General features: G+C 38.2%; 1 pseudogene; it reads left to right on the top strand.

Annotated features, from left to right (window-relative positions):
• The window catches only part of LOC112811236 (double-stranded RNA-binding protein Staufen homolog 1-like), a 42,075-nt pseudogene extending 31,358 nt beyond the window's left edge, over positions 1-10,717 (top strand).
• The last annotated feature ends 8,357 nt before the right edge of the window (positions 10,718-19,074 follow it).

The following is a 19,074-nucleotide window of genomic DNA, read 5'->3' as shown; positions in this document are numbered from 1 at the left end:
ATAATCCTCTCAATAGATGCAGAAAAAGTATTTGACAAAGTATAGCATCGTTTCTTGACCAAAACTATTCAGAGTATAGGGATAGAGGGTACATACCACAATATCATAAAAGCCATCTATGAAAAACCCACAGTGAATATCATTCTCAATGGGGAAAAACTGAGAGCTTTCCCCCTAAGGTCAGGAACATGGAAGGGATTGTGCACTATCACCACTGCTATTCAATATAGTATTAGAAATCCCAGCCACAACATTCAGACAACAAAAAGAAATAAAAGGCATCTGAATCAGGAGAGAAGTCAAACTCTCACTCTTTGCAGATGATATGATACTTCATGTGGAAAACCCAAAAGACTCCACCCAAAAACTGCTAGAACTCATACAGGAATTCAGGAAAGTGGCAGGATATAAAACAAATGTACATAAATCAGTGGCATTCCTATACCCCAACAACAAGACAGAAGAAAGGGAAATTAAGGAGTCGATCCCTTTTACAATTCCACCTAAAATCAGAAGATACCTAGGAATAAATCTAACCGAAGAGGCAAAGAATCTATACTCAGAAAACTATAAAATACTCATGAAAGAAATTGAGGAAGACACAAAGAAATGGAAAAATATTCCATCCTTTTGGATTGGAAGAACAAATATTGTGAAGTTGTCGATGCTACTTAGAGCTATCTACACATTTAATGCAATCCCTATCAAAATACTATCCACTTTTTTCAAAGAAATGGAATAATCCTTAAATTTGTATGGAACCAGAAAAGACCCTGAATAGCCAGAGGAATGTTGAAAAAGAAAAGCAAAGCTGGTGGCGTCACAATTCCGGACTTCAAACTCTATTACAAAGCTTTCATCATCAAGACAGTATGGTATTGACAGAAAAACAGACACATAGATCAATGGAACAGAATAGAGACCCCAGAAATGGACCCTCAACTCTATGGTCAACTAATCTTCGACAAAGCAGGAAAGAATGTCCAGTGGAAAAAAGACAGTCTCCTCAAAAAATGGTGTTGGGAAAATTGGACAGCCACATGCAGAAGAATGAAACTGGACCATTTCTTTACACCACACACAAAAATAGACTCAAATGGTTGAAAGACCGAAATGTGAGACAGGAGTCCACCAAAATCCTAAAGGAGAACACAGGCAGCAACCTCTTCGAGCTCAGCCACAGCAGCTTCTTCCTAGAAACATTGCCAAAGGCAAGGGAAGCAAGGGCAAAAATGAACTATTGGGACTTCATCAAGATAAAAAGCTTTTGCACAGCAAAAGAAAGATTCAACAAAAGCAAAAGACAACCGACAGAATGGGAGAAGATATTTGCAAATGACATATCAGATAAAGGTATCCAAAATCTATAAAGAACTTATGAAACTCTAATATCCAAAATCTATAATGAACTTATCAAACTCAACACCCAAAGAACAAATAATCCAATCAAGAAATGGGCAGAAGACATGAACAGACATTTTTCCAAAGAAGACATCCAAATGGCCAACAGACAAATGAAAAAGTGCTCAACATCGCTCAGCATCAGGGAAATGCAAATCAAAACCTCAATAAGATACCACCTCACACCAGTCAGAATGGCGAAAATTAACAAGTCAGGAAACGACAGATGTTGGCGGGCATGCGGAGAAAGGGGAACCCTCCTACACTGTTGGTGGGAATGCAAGCTGGTGCAGTCACCCTGGAAAACAGTATGGAGGTTCTTCAAATAGTTGCAGTTAGAGCTACCATATGACCCAGCAATTGCACTACTGGGTGTTTACCCCAAGGATACAAATGTAGGGATCCAAAGGGGTATGTGCAACCTGAAATTTTTAGCACCGATGTCCACAATAGCCAAATTATGGAAAGAGCCAAGATGTCCATCGATAGATGAATGGATAAAGAAGATGTGGTGTATATATATATATATATATATATATATAATGGAATATTATGCAGCCATCAAAAGGAATAAAATCTTGCCATTTGCAACAATGTGGATGGAAATGGAGGGTATTATGCTGAGCGAAATAAGTCTATCAGAGAAAGACATGTATCATAAGATCTCACTGATATGAGGAATTCTTAATATCAGGAAACAAACTGAGGGTTGCTGGAATGGTGGGGGGTGGGAGGGATGGGGTGCCTGGGTGATAGATATTAGGGAGGGTATGTACTACGTTGAGCGCTATGACATGTCTAACATTGTTTTCTGCTTTTTTTTTTTAATGTCTAACACTGTTGAATCACAGACCTGTACCTCTGAAACAAATAATACATTGTATGTTAAAAAAAAAAAAGAGGAAGATAGGAGGAAGGGAAAAATGATGGGGGGGACCTCAGAGGGGGAGCTGATCCATGAGAGACAATGGACTCTGAGAAACAAAGTGAGGGTCTAGAGGTGAGTGGTGGGTGTATGGGTTATCCTGGTAACGGGTATTACAGAGAGCATGTACTGCATGGAGTACTGGGTGTTATACGCAAACAATGAATCATGGAACACTACATCAAAAACTAATGATGTAATGTATGGTGATTAACATAATATAATAAATAAATAAATAAATAAATAAATAAATAAATATTCTTGGTAAAGAGGGCACATACTGAATGGAGCACTGGGTGTTATACACAAACAATGAATCATGGATCACTACATCAGAAACTAATAATTTAATGTATAGTGATTAACATAATAATAAAAAAAGACAGGACCCATCCATATGCTGTCTACAAGAGACTCATTTTGAATGTAAAGATACATCCAGACTGAATGTGAAGTGATGTAGATGCATCTTCCACGCCAACAGACCTCAAAAGAAAGCTGGGGTAAAAATTCTTGTTTCAGAAAAATTAGAGTTTAAGCTAAAGACTGTAGTTAGAGACACAAAAAGCCTCTATATCATTTTTAAAGCATCTATCCAACAAGAAATCCAACAATTGTAGATATATAGGCCCCCAACTTGGGAGCAGCTAACTACATAAGCCAACTGTTAACCAAATAAAGAGTCATATTGATAATAATACATTAATTGTAGGAAACCTCAATACTCCACCTTCACCAATTGACAGATCATCTAAGCAGAAAATCAATAAAGAAACAAGAGCTTTGAGTGACACACAGACCTCATAGATATATACAGAACATTCCACCCTAAAACAACAGAATATTTATTCTTCTCGAGCACACATGGAACTTTCTCCAGAATAGACCACATACTGGGTCACCAATCAGGTCCCAACCAATACCAAAAGATTGAGATTATTCCCTCATATTCTCAGACCATAATGCTTTAAAACTGGCACTCAATCACAAGAAAAAATTTGGAAGAAATTCAAACACTTTGAAGCTAAAGACCACTCCGTTCAGGAATGTTTGGGTCAACCAGGAAATCACAGAAGAACTTAAACAATTCATGGAAAACAATGAGAACGAAAACACATTGGTCCAAAACCTATGGGATACTACAAAGTTGGTCCTAAGGGGGAAATACATAGCCATCCAAGCCTCACTCAAGAAAAAAATAAAAAAAAAGAAAGAAAAGAAAAGAAAAGAAAAATCCCAAATTCACCAACTAACTTTACACCTTAAAGAACTGCAGAAAAAGCAACAAGTGATGTCTAAGCCATGCATTAGAAGAGTAATTAAGATTAGAGCAGAGATCAATGAATTAGAAACCAGAAACACAGTATATCAGATCAATGAAACTAGAAGCTGGTTTTTTGAAAGAATTAATAAGATCGAGAAACCACTGGCCAGACTTATCCAAAAGAAAAGAGGACTCAAATTAATAAAATTATGAATGAAAGGGGAGAGATCACACTAACACCAATGAAATAGAAACAATTATTAGAAATTATTATCAACAACTATATGCCAATGTATTAAGCAACCTGGAAGAAATGAATGCCTTCCTGGAAACCTATAAAGTACCAAGGCTGAAACAGGAAGAAATTGACAACGTGAATAGGCCAATAACCAGTAGCGAGATTGAAGCAGTGATCAAAAACCTCCCAAAAAACAAAAGGGTCTGATGGATTCCCTGGAGAATTCTACCAAACATTCAAAGAAGAAATAATACCTATTCTCCTGAAGCTGTTTCAAAAAATAGAAAGAGAAGGAAAGCTTCCAGACTCATTCTATGAGGCCAGCATTACCTTAATCCCCAAAACAGGCAAAGACCCCATCAAAAGGGAGAATTTCAGACTGATATCCCTGATGAATATGGATTCCAAAATTCTCAACAAAATCGTAGGTAATAGGATCCAACAATACATTAAAAAGATCATCCACCACGACCAAGTGGTATTTATCCCTGTTATGCAAGGGTGGTTCAACAATTGCAAATCAATCAATGTGATAGAACACATTAATAAGAGGAGAGAGAAGAACCATATGATCCTCTCAATTGATGCAGAAAAAGCATTTGACAAAATACAGCATCCTTTCCTGATTAAAACTCTTCAGAGTACAAGGATAGAGGAAACATTCATTATTTTCATAAAATCCATCTATGAAAAACCCACAGTGAATATCATTCTCAATAGGGAAAAGCTGAGAGCCATCCCCATAACATCAGGAACAGGACAAGGAAGCCCACTCTTGCCACTATTGTTCAACATAGTACTAGAAGTCCTAGCAACAGCAATCAGACAACAAAAGAAATAAAAGTATTCAAATTGCCATCCCGATCAAAATTCCAGTGACATTTCTCAAAGTCCTGGAACAAACAATCCTAAAATTTGTATGGAATCAGAAAGGACCCCGAATCACCAAGGAAATGTTGAGAAAGAAAAACAAAGCTGGGGACATCACGTTGCCTGATTTCAAGATGTATTACAAAGCTGTGATCACCAAGACAGCATGGCACTGGCACAAAAACAGACATATAGACCAATGGAACAGAATAAAGAGCCCAGATAAGGACCCTCAACTCTGTGGTCCAATAATCTTCGACAAAGCAGGAAAAAATATGCAATGGAAAAAAGATAGTCTCCTCAATAAATGGTGCTGGGAGAATTGGACAGCTATATACAGAAGAATGAAACTCAACCATTCTCTACCATCATACACAAAGATAAACTCAAAATGGTTGAAAGACCTCAATGTGAGACAGGAATCCATCAAAATCCTAGAGGAGAACATAGGCAGTATCCTCTTCAACATCAGCCAGAGCAACTTCTTTCAAGATACATCTCCAAAGGCAAGTGAAACAAAAGCAAAATGAAGTTTTGGGACTTCATCAAGATAAAAAGCTTCTGCACAGCAAAGGAAACAGTCAACTCATGGAATGGGAGAAGATATTTGCAAATGACACTACAGATAAAGGGCTGGTATCCAAGATCTATAAAGAACTCAAACTCAACCCCCGAAAAACAAGTAAGCAAGTCAAAATTGGGCAGAAGACATGAATAGACACTTCTCCAAAGAAGACATACAAGTGGAGGGGGAGATGAACCATGAGAGACTATGGATTCTGAGAAACAAACTGAGGATTCTAGAGGGGAGGGGGTGGGGGGATGGGTTAGCCTGGTATTAAAGAGGGCATGTTCTGCACGGAGCACTGGGTGTTATATGCAAACAATGAATCATGGAACACTACATCAAAAACTAATGATGTGGGCGCCTGGGTGGCTCAGTCGTTAAGCGTCTGCCTTCGGCTCAGGTCATGATCCCAGGGTCCTGGGATCGAGCCCCACATCGGGCTTTCTGCTCGGCGGGAAGCCTGCTTCTCCCTCTCCCACTGCCGCTGCTTGTGTTCCCTCTCTCGCTGTGTCTCTCTCTGTCAGATAAATAAAATCTTTAAAAAAAAAAAAACTAATGATGTAATGTGTGGTGATTAACATAACATAATAATAAAAAATAAATAAAAAAAGACATACAAGTGGCCAACAGACACATGAAAAAATGTTCATCATCATTAGCCATCAGGGAAATTCAAATCAAAACCACATTGAGATACCACCTTACACCAGTTAGAATGGCAAAAATTGACAAGGCAAGAAACAACAAATGTTGGAGAGGTTGTAGAGAAAGGGGAACCCTCTAACACTGTTGGTGGGAATGCAAGTTGGTGCAGCCATTTGGGAAAGTGTGTGGCAGTTCCTCAAAAAATTAAAAATAGGGCTACCCTATACCCAGCAATTGCACTTCTGGGTATTTACCCCAAAGACAGAGATGTACTGAAATGAAGGACCATATGCACCCAATGTTCACAATAGCAATGTCCACAATAGCCAAACTGTGGAAAGAGCTGAGATGCCCTTCAACAGATGAATGGATAAAGAAGATGTGGTCCATATATACAATGGAATATTACTCAACCATCAGAAAGCATGAATACCCAACTTTTACCTCAACATGGATGGGGCTGGAGGAGATTATGCTAAGTGAAATAAGTCAAGCAGAGAAAGTCAATTAGCATATGATTTTACTTATTTGTGGAACATAAGGTATAGCATGGAGAACATTAGAAGAAGGAAGGGAAAAATGAAGGAGGGGAAATCGGAGGGGGAGACAAACCATGAGAGACTATAGACTCTGAGAAACAAACTGAGGGTTTTAGAGGGGAGGGGGGTGGGGGGGATAGGTTAGCCCCGTGATGGGTATTAAGGAGGACACATATTGCAAGGAGCACTGGGTGTTGTATGCAAACAATGAATCATGGAACACTACATCAAAAACTAATGATGTACTGTATGGTGACTAACATAACATAGTAAAATTATATTAAATTAAAAAAAATCTGATGCAAAAAAAAAAAGAAAGAAAGAAAAATTAAAACAGAAAACTTCTTTCTTGCTCCTGGGAATGTTTTATGATGAAATCAGATAAATGGAAGTACAATGTAATTTAAAAAGTTGTAGGATATTTCTGGGCTTTAGGTTTTCCATTTATAAAATTAAAATATATTAACACCTATTTTACAGTAGCATCATTATGAGATTAGTGGACTATTCTTTTTTTTTAAATGAAGTGCCACGTTTATTTATTTATTTATTTATTAAGATTTTATTAATTTATTTGACAGAGAGAGAGAGCACGAGCACAAGTAGGCAGAGTGGAAGACAGAAGCAGACTTCCAGGTGAGTAGAGAGCCTGACATAGGGTTTGATCCCAGGACCCTAGGACCATGACCTGAGCTGAAGACAGACTTATAACCTACTGAGCCATCCAGGCACCCCTTCACCAGGTTATGAAGTAATACTTCTGGTAATATTACAAAACACAGTGGCTTTGGGATCCCATCCTTCTTGACTGTTGGAAACCAGTTTTTCACTAGTTTCTATAACACCAGATATTTCTGGGTACACCCTGGGGATAACCATAAGTAAAATCTAGTTATTCTTCACACCTTGATCATTCATCTGACTCAGGACTGATCTCTTTCCTCTTGGCATTCCTGTTTGCTTTGTTGTGACCATATGTATGAGTTCTACACTGAAATTTTCCCTAGGGTATTTTTTTCCCATAGTATTTCAAAGCTTAGATGGACACTGTTTGTCTCTTTCCCAAATATATCATTTGAGGTCATGGTGGACCTTTGATATGACTCAGTGATAATGAAAAGTAAAACCTACACAGTAGCTTATAGTTAACGTTAATATGTCTCAATACTCATGGGTTAAGGCATGACAACATACATGTACTTATTAAAAAGTAGACTGGGTTCAGGTAGTTTGGGAGTTTCTGGGTAGGATAATTTTTATGGGATGCTCAAGGATAGATTCACTTAAAAAATGACATTTGAGTGTAGATTGGAAGGGCTAAGAAAATTAATTCTGTAGATAAATTGGGACAAAATGTTCTATGCAGAGGAAACAGGCAGTGCAAAGACTGAGTGGAAATCATGCTGGATTTTTTTTTTGCATTTTTTAAATATTTTTTTTTAAGTGGGGCTTGCCCACTTATGCCCAACGTGGGGCTTGAACTCTCAACCCCAAGATCAAGAATCATATGTTTTACTGAATGAGCCAGCCAGATACCCCTTTTGTTTTTTACCTTTAAAGCATTGTTTTTATTGTGGCAAAGTATGTATAACATAAAATCTTCAATTTAGTTCATTCTTAGGTATGCAATTCAGTGGGGTTTATATTTTATTGAAGTATAATGAACATACAGTGTTATATTAGTTCCAGGTATACAGTATAATGATTCAACAATTCTATACATTTTTCAGTGCTCATCCAGATAAGTGTACTCTTATTCCCTTCACCTATTTCACCCATTCCCCCTGCCCACCTCCCCTCTGGCAACCACTCATTTGTGTTCTGTTTTTAAGAATCTGTTTTTTGTTTGTTTGTTTGTCCCTTTTTTTCCCCTTTTCATCTGTGTCTTTTTTTTTTTCTTAAATTCCACATATGAGTGAAATCATAAGGTATTTGTCTTTCTCTGATGGACTTATTTCACTTTGCATTATACCTTCTAAGTCCATTTATGTTACTGCAAATGACAAGATATCATCCTTTTTTATGGCTGAGTAATATCCCATTCTTTTTCCAATCATTTATGGATGAATACTTCGATTGCTTCAATATCTTGGCCCTTGGGAATAACACACAATAAATATAGAGGTGCAGAGATCTTTCCAGACCTACTATTCAGAAAAAAATATGACTGCCCATTGACAATGTACCAAGTCACTCAAGAGCTCTGATGGAGATGTACAAGGAGACTGATGTTGTTTTCATGGCTGCTAATGCAACATCATTTCTAAAGCCCATGTATCAAGCAATAATTTTGACCTTCATGTCTTATTACTTTTAAAAAATGCATTTTGCGAGGCTATAGCTATCATAGTGAAATTTCTGTAAAATTGGTAGTAATGTCCCCACTTCATTTCTGATGTTATTTGCTTGAGTCCTCTATTTCTGTGTCAGTCTAGCTAAAGGTTTGTCAATTTTGTTGTTATTGTCAATGAACCAACTTGATTATTGATTTTATCTATTTTATATTTCATTTATCTCTATTTTTGTTTTTATTTTCCTTCCTCCACTAGCTTTGGCTCTAACTTCTTTTTCTACCTCCTCAAGGTGTAAATTCAGGTTGTTGATTTGAGTTAGGTCTCCTTTCCTTTATATTTTATTTAATGTAAACATTTACAGCTATAAATTTCCCTCTTACCACTGTCTTCGTTGCATCCCGTAAGTTTCGATGTGTTGTTTTCATTTTTTCCAAGATATTTTAAAGTTTCCTTTATTGTTTCTTCGACCCGCTGATTAAAAGTGTTTTGTTTACTCTTAGCGTTTGCGCCAGCGGTTGCTGCGTCTAGCTCAGCTCCCCCTTCCTCCGACCCCTCTGCCCCGCGGGCCCGCCTCCTCCATGGCCATTCTGCTTCTTCCTTCCGCCATTCCCTTCCTCCTCTCCCTTTTTCCTTCCTCCCTCTCCTCCTCGCCACCCTAGCTGCCCCCGCCGCTACCTCCACTGCCCAGGACCGCCGGCTGGGGGACAAGCCCAGGGCAGCAGCCAGGAGTTTCCTAACCACATAACCTCTCAGAACTGAACCAAAACAGCATTATTCCCGGAACACCGCTTTTTAAGAAAGCATAACCCCTACTGTAGAACTAAATGCACTGTGCATGAAACTTGGAAAAAAAAAAAAACAATGTAGAAGCCTGTTGACCCTTACTCTAGGATGCAGTCCACCTATAACTACATGAGAGGAGGTGCTTATCCCCCAAGGTACTTTTACCCATTTCCAGTACCTCCTTTACTTTTTCAAGTTGAGCTTTCTGTGGGAGGAGAGCAGTTTAACGGGAAAGGCAAGAGGAGGCAGGTCGCGAGACATGACACCGCTGCGAAAGCTTTGCAGACCCTGCAGAATGAGCCCCCGTCTGCCCCTGCCGGAGAGGCCGGAGGGAAGGCAGCCAGGCGAGCAGGTGAATGGAAGAGAATCAGAAGAAGAAAATCTCAGTAAATCGGAAATAAGTCAAATGCTTGAGATTGCACTTAAACGGAACTTGCCTGTGAATTTTGAGGTTGCCAGGGAGAGTGGACCACCCCCATTTGAAGAGCTTTGTGACAAGTTGGGGAGTTTGTGGGGGAAGGTGAAGGGAAGAGCAAGAAGATTTCAAAGAAAAACGCTACTATCGCCGTCCTCGAGGAGCTGAAGAAACTACCACTGCTGCCTACGGTCGAGCGAGTGAAGCCCAGAATCAAAAAGAAAACAAAATCCATAGTCAGGCTACAGAGCAGCACAGACTGCGGCCAGGGGATGAACCAATCAGCAGACTGGCCCAGATCCAGCAGGCGAAAAAGGAGAAGGAGCCAGAGTACATGATCCTCACAGAGCAAAGCCTCCCGCGCTGCAGAGAGTTTGTGATGCAGGTGAAGGTGGGAAACCATACCACAGTAGGAACAGGCGCCAACAAGAAGGTGGCTAAATGCAACACAGCTGAGAACATGCTGGAGATCTTTGGTTTCAAAGTCCCACAGGCTCAGCCCACCAAACCAGCCCTCAAATCAGAGGAGAAGACGCCAATAAAAAAACCAGGGGATGGAAGAAAAGTAACCTTTTTTGAACCTGGCTCTGGGGATGAAAATGGAATTAGCAATAAAGAGGATGAGTTCAGGATGCCTTATTTTAGTCATCAGCAGCTGCCCGCGGGGATTCTTCCCATGGTGCTCGAGGTTGCCCAGGCCGTAGGAATCAGTTAAGGACACCACGCCAAAGATTTCACCAGGGCAGCTCCAAATCCTGCCAAGGCCAGGGTAACTGCCATGATAGCCTGTGAGTTGTTGTATGGGGGCACCTTGCCCACAGCCGATACCATTTTATTTTTTATTTTTTTTTAAAGATTTTATTTATTTATTTGAGAGAGAGAGAATGAGAGATAGAGAGCACGAGAGGGAAGAGGGTCAGAGGGAGAAGCAGACTCCCTGCCGAGCAGGGAGCCTGATGTGGGACTCGATCCCGGGACTCCAGGATCATGACCCGAGCTGAAGGCAGTCGCTTAACCAACTGAGCCACCCAGGCGCCCAGCCGATACCATTTTAAAGAATAACATCTCTTCAGGCCAAGTACCCCATGGACCTCTTACAGGACCCTCTGAGCAGCTGGACTATCTTTCCAGCGTCCAGGGATTCCAGGTTGAATACAAAGACTTCCCCAAAAACAACAAGAATGAATTTGTATCTCTTATCAATTGCTCCTTTCAGCCACCTCTGATCAGCCACCGTATTGGAAAGGATGTAGAGTCCTGCCATGACATGGCTGCACTGAACATCTTAAAGTTGCTGTCTGAGTTGGACCAACCGAGTACAGAGATGCCAAGAACAGGAAATGGGCTAATGTCTGTGTGTGGGTGGTGCTGAACCTTTTCTGGCCACAAACAATTGTAAAACCCCAACATATATACTGAAAATACTGAAACTTTAGGTTTGAGAATTTGGAATTTCTGATACCTCCAGTGGGCTGAGAGACATGCTGGGTAAAGAACAGAGGCGGCAGTGGTGACGAAGCTGGTAACACAAGGAGGTGGTCTCGGCTGCGCTCGCAGGTGCTGTTTTGTCCTCACACACAGGCAGCTGCTTGGGGGGCACAGTGGGGTCTGCCAAGTGGCCCCGGACCCCTCCGTGCTTTGCTGTGGCCACTGCTCTTTGGGCTGTGTGAAGGAAACCGGGAACAGAGCACAACCCTTTCTCAGAGTGGCTCACTCAAACGCTTGGGACACACCCTGGACACCCACGCCGGGGAGCGGGGCCGTAGACCAGCCCCAGAGCCGAAAGCACCAGAGAAAATCAAATGCTTCCTACTCAGTACCAACTAACTATTCTAGTGTGCTCTGGCCCCCACCTCCCATGGCACCAACACTGTCATCACCACTGCTTTCTCTCCCAAAAGAGATAGATGTTCTTAGTTTTATTATTTTCTTTTGACTGAAATGACACTATATAAATTTTCATCTGAGAGTTTCTCAATTGTGTCTAGTTACATAGCACAGTTTAGAACCTTGTCTGAGACTGACTCTATCAGTAATCTAATCAGCAAAGATCACATCCATGTGTATGTGGTTACACGTTTTGATTTTATTGGACTAACCCAGGACCATTTCAGTGATGCAAACTATGTGCCCTCTGGTTTAGCTAAAACAGTCCTGGACTTCTCAGAGTCCTTGATGAAGTCTCCCACAGTTGTATAAATAGGACAATTTAGGAATTTTAAACTTTAATGATCATTTGGTTCCTTTTCTATTTTATTTTTGTTAATGCAACAGAACTTAAACAAATGAACTTTGATCTTTGTTTTAAAGATTATTTAAAAAAATCATGTGTACATACATATGGCTCTTGAGGACACATAGCTTTCACTACACTACAGGATATGGTCTCCATGTAGTACATATAAACCCACAGATGGATTTCCTTGAGAGCTTTGTACTTGATTACATCTCCTTGTAGGGCTGAAAAGAATGACCCATGTTTATCTCTGAAACTGTTGCTTTTGATGTTGTGTTACTGTGCACAGAATCCTGTGCAGTTAAGGTCCTGCATAAGGTCCAGATGAAAAGCACCATAGCCTTGCAAGTTAAGTACCGCTTTGATTCATTGTTTGCGCTGGAATTTTTTCTCCCCATAGAATGTAAGTAAAACTTAGTGTTTGTCACCAACAAATGGTAATACTAAAAAAAAAAAAAAAAAAAGAATGTTTTGTTTATTTCCACATATTTGTGGATTTCCCAGTTTTCCTGCTGCTAGTGATTTCAAGTTTCATTCCACTGTGATTGGAAAAGATACTTTGTATGATTTGAATCCTTATAAATTTGTTAAGATTCGTTTCTGTGTGTGGCCTAAAATGTGGTCTCTCCTGGATAATCTTCCATATTCACTTGAGAAAACTGTGTATTCTGCCTTTGTTGGATGAAGTGTAATTTCCTTCCCCCTGTGTCTGCAGGTCTGTAGTCCCATTTTGGCTTTCACAACACAGGCCCACTGCTAATCACAGGTCTTGGCCACTTGAGCTCTGAGTTAGGTGATATAGAGACAAATCACTCAGGCAGCCTGTGCACAAGGTATATATTTGCAAATTCTATTTGTTCTGTTCTCTGTGGCTCATGGATGGGAATTAGGGACCAGCCCACTGCTATCTCCAACCTGTGCCATGCTATGCCAGAGAAGAGGTGGAACAAGGGCAAGTAAAAACAACAAAACTTCCTACCATTTGAATTTTGTTTTCAACTGGGCATTCTCTTGGTTGCTGTAGTTCTTTTAATCATGCCCAAAACTCCTATAATGTTAGTCACTGTCTAGGTCTTTATTTTATGTCTCCATGGGAGAACAAGGGCCTGATGTTCCTCAATCCACCCTTTTGAATACAGCATTCCTAGCCTGGCATTAAAAAAAAAAAAAGTACAAAAAGTGGTAAAAACAGAATGAATAAAAAGGAGAAAAATGGGATTTAAGTTTAGAGAGGTAATGGGGAGCCAGTTAATAAGATAATATAGCACATTTTAGACAATTTAAACCATAAGAGACATGGTTTTTTACTTTGAGAGAAATGGGGAGCCACCACGGTGTAGAGGCTGCATAGTCACATGAACCGAGTTAAAATTAGCAGTAATACACTGAATGACATGTGAATATAATAGACTGTCCATGAGTAAGATGGAAGCATTTAGCAAGCTATTGTAATAATCATGCAATCAAGCCCAGGTAGTACCAGTGAAAATGTGAAGTGTCTATACTTTGGATATATTAAAGCCAGAATGGCTTCCTGAAGATTAAATGTGTGATGTGAGCAAAAGAAAGGGATCCAGGGTGGCTTCAAGCTTTTGGCCTAAGCAACTGGAAGGACTAATTGCCGTTGTTCCCAATTAACTTTTGGAGCAAAAAGTATCTGGAATCGTTTAGAACAAGTTATTTCCAGTTTTTGGAGAATCAGCTATTGCCCACCAAAGTGAATCCTTTTAAGAATACTCACCCTCTAGGAGTTCAACCACCTTTAAATTCCTAAAAGGGGAAGTATTTTCTCTCTCCATTTAATCTATGGTTGGCTTCCCCATTTCTCACCTCCCATCCAAAGTTAAGTCTCATCTCAGGATACTTCTGTTGGAAACATCAGTCTCCTTCAGAGAAAACCTCACCCATAAGTCATGTTCTCCTACACTGTCCCAATACAATAACAGCAAAATGCATAGTCCAACATCATCACTTTCCTTAATAATGCCATGTGTAGGGTATTCAAATTCCAACCCAGGTTCAATCATGGCAAACCCTTTTGAGCTCCTTGTCACAACCTTTCCTCTTGCAGGAAGAGAGAAGCATCTCTCATGCCCCTCTCCAGCAATTTCTACCTCAGCTTCTCATTTCCGAGGAGGAACTGCTCAAGTAAGAGCACACACGTGTCAAGATCCTGCAGTAATGTATAGGTCACATTGCACACTATATATACCCATCAGACAAAAACAAACAAAAATCTCTACCAAGTAGACCAAGACTTACCTGTGACAGCTAAAGCAGATATAAAATTATGTACCTTATCAAACCACATTGGACTCCTCAGTCAACAACACACATTCAGGATTACTTCAATTTTTCTTCAATAACAATGAGTATGGGAATACGTGTTTGACATTTTTGTTACCAAAAGATCTACGTCAAGCTGGCCCCAACCCTAGCTAAAGAAAAATTCTTCCCAGTTTGAATTTAGCTTCACTGCTTACTAGATAGAAACTCATCATAGGTCTTATGTACTATTTTTAACTTCACCATAATCTACTTATATATATTTCAATTAAAAGTTAGATCTTAGTTTCAGGCTGATAACCTTTTATATAATAATTAGAAACATCATTAGGAAAGTTTGTAACACAATTTTTGGGAATAAGTCTTTATTTGAATAAAATGATTGTAGATATTATTTTATTTTTAAGTAAAAGATCTATTTGTTGTTTGGCCTTCTTTCAGTTTGAGTAAATAAAAAATGGCAAACATGCTTTAATCTTTAGTAGAAAGTGAAGATGTCTCTATACTGTTGGGAAGGGTTTACTCTGAGGACCTCTTTCTAGGCTGTCGATTTTAAATAAAAGGAACAGGGGAGCAGGTATTGTATAACAAGCTCTGGCAAATCAGACTGGGAATTAGCCCCGAACTAGATGGATCCATACAGAGAAGAGTATGACTAAAGTCAGAGCGAGAAAAAAAAAAAAAACTCTAGGCACTGGGAGGGATAATCAATCCTTTCTCAGCTAAGTAAACAGAATGTAGTCAGAAAGGGATGACAAAACAAAAAGGTCTGGAAAAAAAGGGGAGGGCAGGTGCCAAATAGCCCTAAACTACACAGAAAGGAGAGGAATACAGGGTCCAAATCAAGAAAAACATATGGTGGGTTTCTGAGCCAGAGTTTTCTTTGTTGGGCCTTTATTGAAGAGGACCTAATTTTACGTGAGGTGGCCCTATGAGCATGGGGAAAAAAAAAAAAAACACTAAAAGCAAAACAGTGAATTATGCAGTTCCCATGCAGATGGAGGGTCTAGAAGCTGAGGAATTCCTAAAGCCACAAACACATACCACCTCAGTTTGATTTTTGACTTACTGCCCTCAACTTTCTAGATTTCAATTCCTACCTCTTCCAGAATTATTTTTTAACTCTGATTCTCCACTATTAAAGTATATAAAATATTTTGCAAAATAATTTGTAAGACAGTTCTTGAATAAAATAAAGCTTCAAATTTGGCACTATTACTGTCATATAGAAAGTCAATGGATGGAAAATATCGAAAACCATGTATTTTTTATGGTGTGTGTATTTAAATGCTTACATTTAATCTCCAAATAGAGCAAAGTTAAGCCATTCACTTTGATTTAGGTTTGATTAATGGTTTTCAGTCTTTCATTTAAAGAGTATTTTACTATTGATCTGACAAAGTATTTGTGCTATTTAAGTGTTTTGTGGGGGAAAAAAACAAGACAATTTAACAGGATATGTTGCAACCACCTTTAAAACTGTTCACCAAATTGCCTTACTTACAGCATAAAGGTTTGAAATAAAAGAAACTCAGAAGCCGGTGCTAACCAAAGATGACTGAAAAGTCTCACACATAATGTGAATCACAGGGAGGCAATCTAAGATGTTTCAACACTGTTTTCTTCTGCTTTACAGTTTGTTTAAATATATTAAAGTACCTCTTAATCAGTGATCCTTTTACAAGTTTTGATTCTTTCTAATTCCTGCAGTGGTTCAGCAGCATCATATCTTCTGTATGATTTTATGTCATTTTTGGAGTGTTTTGCATAAATGCTTAGCGATTTTAAAAAATACATTATAATGTTAATTATGCAATTATATATTCACATTTACGATTCTCAGGGTCTACAAGATAATGCTTTTTGGTAAATTTCTTTTATAGGTTTAAGTGCATCTTGAAATCTTGTATTTGCATGTAAGGGAAACAATTTCATTTTTAAAGAATTTGAATGTTTGTTTTCAATGGTTTTACAGAAATGACTTCCTTTTCTTTAGTCTGTTTAAAATGTTATTAGTATTCCCACACTTGAATTTTGGTGGATGTTAATTTTTTTCTTGCATAATCATAGCTACGGTAATAATAATTGTCATGTATTTAATACTTTGTAGTGTTTTCATATTGTCTATCAACTTCTTTTTTCCACACCAGATGTGAGTCAACAAAGATTGTAGCATGTTGGCATGTATATTATTGACTGATATAGAAGACTCTCACCTGTTCATATGTACATATATACACACATATATGTATATATATGCATACATATATAAAATATATATTATATATAATATATAATATGTAAATATGTAATGCATACAGACATACAAAATTCATATCCTGATACCTTGCATAATTGCAATGCAATTCCTTATTTGATCTTGTTCCAATTAATTGTGTGCCTGCAAGTCCTTGTCTAGACAAAAGTAGGATTAAGTAAGAAATTTATAGATATTATCCAGCTTTTTTTTTTTGTGACCAGAAAACAGTGATCAAATATCCCTTCATTCCTTTCAAATTTGAATAGATTATGATTCATTATTTTCTTTCCACCCATTTTTTTTATCAGATATTGGACAACTTAATCAATATCTTATTCAGATGGACGATCTTTATCAATGAATAAAAGTCCATAAGCAATCTTATCTGGAATGTTAATAGTTTGTTGGCATTTCTTTGGGTTTTTGTTCGTAACTTGTATTTCTTAATTAGATTTCAGAATACAAGTCAGATCTTTTAAACTCTACAATATTTATTTGGTATGTGTATCACTCAATTCCATTTCAAATGATAGAAAAAAAGGATAAAAAATAAACATTAGTAAAATGAAATTCATTTTCTCAGAAAAAAAAATCCTAGTGGTAGACTTCAGGAGTAATTGATTAGGATGCCCCCCAAAATGTTAAGAAGATCCAGTTTCTCTCTCCCTCCCTCTTTCTCTTGCCTTCTCTTTCCCTCAGCTCCACCTCCTCTATATTGACTTTACTTTTAGATTAATTTTTTCCTTCAGACAGGAAAATGGACATCAGTTCCACACCATATAGCTTCTCATCCTCAAGATCAAAGAAAAAAGACAAGCTTTGACTATCCATAAAAAAAAAAAAGTCCATGCCTGGCTCTCATTGATCTAAAATGGTGCATATGACCATTCTTGGTCAATTGCAATTGCCTGGAATATGGGACATGCCAGTTGGCTTAAGCCAGTTAGGGCCTACACCTGCAGACTGGAGAAGGCTATGACTACCCCAGCCTGGCTTAAGAGAAGGAATATTGGCACACTGATTTGCTAGGTTGAAAAGTAAAAAAAAAAAAAAAAATCCTCCCTATAATCACACTTTTTTTTTCTTTTCAACTAACTTTTTGACATCGATGGATAAAGCAAAGTGTTAATTTGGTGACATAAACTTTCAAGGAGAAATCTATTGAAAAATGAAGTTATAAGATATATATGACAAGTATGTAACTATGCCAGAAATGATTACAGTCATGTTTCCTCTTCTGTAGTATTTACTAAGTTGCCCCTAAGAAGATTCTCAGTCATGAGATCAATTTCCCAACTCTTTCCTTGCATGTAACTGTTTTCCTTGACTTTGTAACTAGATCTTGCCTATGAATATATCCCAAATTATATATGCTCTGTGGTCAGGGCTTCTAACAAAAGTTTGTGCTATCTCTAATCTTTTTTTCTTAATCTGCCATCTGGATGTGGAAAACTCTAAGGACTAAAAGATTTCAAAGCTTTGAAATGGAGGCACCCTGGGTCCCTGAATCACCATATGATGGTAAACGGCCCTAGTCACTAGGAAACACCAACAATGGACAAATACATAAGAAAGAAATAAACTTTTGAAAATTGGTGGTTTGATTATTGGCTAGTTGCTGGTACTCTAATTAATACAAAATCAAATGAAGATGGAATAATTTTTATATCAGCTGTTTCGAAGTATCACTGTTCATCCTATTATTAACACATTACTGGGAAAATGAACAAGTAGATGGACCTTAATTCTTTTTATAATATTTTGCCTTTTGAAATGGAAATGAATCCAATTTTTAAAACTACGTCCCTGGAGAATAAAAATGTGTTCATTCTATCTTGCATGTCATTATAAAAAGAAATTACTATTTGGAATAATTATCTCAGCATTCTACCCACAAGCAACTTAAAATTGTCTGTCTCACTTTAAAGGAAATTCCAGACAAATGACAGAGACCTAGAGGTCAACAGAATTGGGATATTTGAAGGAAATTTTGAGTGGTTATGACTCAGGATGTCTTGAGCCTGGAATATGACAGGAGAATTTTTACAATAATGCTGGAGAGTTGGCAGGGATCAGATCATGAAGGCTACTGAAGGTCAATGTAAGGACTTTAGATGAGCCCTAAAGATAGTAGAGTCACTGAAGGATTTTAAACAATGGAATCAGGATTTTGTTTCAAGTGGGCTACAAGTAAATGGTAGCTAAGACCTTCTCTCTGCAATCAAATCAAAATCAAAAGAATAAGACATGGAAAATGTCATCTATGAAAACTATGTAAAACTATCCAATTGCAAACCATAATCGATAAAGTTCTGCCAACTATAGTGAAAATTGTTCATGTAAGGACGTT

The sequence above is a fragment of the Callorhinus ursinus genome, unplaced genomic scaffold (assembly GCF_003265705.2).
Source record: "Callorhinus ursinus isolate GAN/ISIS: 27379988/994484 unplaced genomic scaffold, GSC_fseal_2.0 scaffold2, whole genome shotgun sequence".
NCBI lineage: Eukaryota > Metazoa > Chordata > Mammalia > Carnivora > Otariidae > Callorhinus > Callorhinus ursinus.
The sequence above is the reverse complement of the archived record's forward strand: the minus strand, read 5'-3'. Positions and strand labels throughout refer to the sequence as shown.